The following is a 1,892-nucleotide window of genomic DNA, read 5'->3' on the forward strand; positions in this document are numbered from 1 at the left end:
TTTAACAACAAATCTCTTTGGTAAAGAGTGTTAAAAGCTTAGGAGAGTTGGTTCAGACATTTCATCAAACACCTTTCGGGTATGAAATGTCTAGAGCTCAATTTTAGAGAGGCCAACTCTAAAATAGCATTTAGATCACTCTACTAGCAAGGAATAAGAAGGATCTACAACAAAACACCCTAGATCTACACTTAATCACCTTAATCTACCTTAACCCATGAATCCAAAGGTAACTACTCACTACTCTTCATGATAAACCCAAGAATCAAAGATGATTTGGTGTTAATCATGATTAGTAATCAAGATAGTCAAGCAAATTCAAGAGAACAAGAAGAAAAGAAACTAAAGATTCAAGTTTTCTCTCTAAAGAGTTCTTGTGTTCTTCATACAAAACAAGATAATCCCCAGATTAGGTCTTAAAGGTGTTTATAGATGTCTAAAAACGAGCTGGGTTAACCCAACAAACCTGGGTTAACCCACAAAAACATAGATATTTTTCTCCGTATTGACCAGAAAAGGTCGCTACCAGAGGTCACTACGCTCTGTAGCGACTTGTCATGCCCGCTACGTGTGGCCGCTAGGATACTTGGGAAATTTTAGAAGTCTTGAACGCATAGCGACCTCGTAAAGTCGCTATGGCTGGCCGCTGTAGAAGGCGCTTCAAATCTAGCGGCCTCTCCATCCCGCTACACACGCCCGCTACGGTACTTATCTTCTGTAGCGACCAGCCTTTGCCGATACGCCTGGCCGCTAGGATCCTTCAACGACTCATCTACATTCTTTGGGCATCAAAACACTCCTTGGGGCACAGAGTTCATCATGAAACTCCCTCCAACACCTGATAAGGACTAATGCATGGAAATGCAACCTAAACATGTGTAAATGCTATTTCAAAAGACCAATGTGCACAAGAAAGGATAATTAAAACAATGTAAATATGCAAGATATCACTGTCTCCTTCTTCGAAAAGAATGGATATTTACAGAACAAGACATCATCGCAAGTAGTGATGGTTCCATATACAGAAATTAAATCCCTGCTGCAAGAAGAGTGTAGCTCACGCACATCTATAGTTTGATCGATGATGTCTATTGAACAAATCTTTGATTTGGTTAGGAAGATGAAGTGGGGACGGGAGAGAGACAAGTGCTTGTTGATGAAACTCTTGTTGTTTAAAAGAGAGTTCCATCTCTTAGACACGGCTCTGAACCGAACAAGAGACTGAGGTGGAAGACGAGAGAGTATTTACTCTAGTTCCCAAGGCTGCTAACATGCAGATCCATTAGGTCTTCTTTTTTTATTTAGCTAGTTACTAAATTATTTCTCTGATAATAGGATTCGATTTATATATATTTCATGCTTGTTAAAAAGGAAACAATATTTAATATATGATCCCATATCTCCTTTTCTTGTTAGGGAAAATCAAACAATATATGTTTTTTTTGTAAAAATTCTTTCGTTTCATTAAACTAAATCTTTTCACGAAATTTAATGTAAAAAAATGCTTATAAAAATAAAGAATTTTATTACTGCCCATGCGATAGGAAAGGAAGTTTTCCCTGTAAATATAGAAGAGAAATAGGGAAATTATTGTCTGAGGAAATAACGAAGGCTATATAAGGAATATGACTTGACAAGAAAGTTTAATATAGAAACTAGAGTAACTTGGCAAACAAGAAAACTTGAGAAACAAACTGATAAATTAATAGTTTTCATAAATGAATATAATAGACCGGTTGATTCGATCCGAATATACAGTAATTTTAGTCAATCTATACTATTAATAGACAAGGAGTTTTAAAAAATTTACTTAAGCAAAGTTGTTTTACCATTTCATTAATTTACCTAGACCAACTAAATAATCTTTCTAAATATCTCCTAATAATATTAGC

At 35.8% G+C, this 1,892-nt stretch overlaps 1 pseudogene; it reads right to left on the reverse strand.

Annotated features, from left to right (window-relative positions):
- LOC106316014 overlaps positions 1 to 1,283 on the reverse strand; it is a 12,636-nt pseudogene extending 11,353 nt beyond the window's left edge.
- Between the last annotated feature and the right edge of the window lie 609 nt (positions 1,284 to 1,892).

This window comes from Brassica oleracea, chromosome C1 (genome assembly GCF_000695525.1).
Source record: "Brassica oleracea var. oleracea cultivar TO1000 chromosome C1, BOL, whole genome shotgun sequence".
Taxonomy (NCBI): domain Eukaryota; kingdom Viridiplantae; phylum Streptophyta; class Magnoliopsida; order Brassicales; family Brassicaceae; genus Brassica; species Brassica oleracea.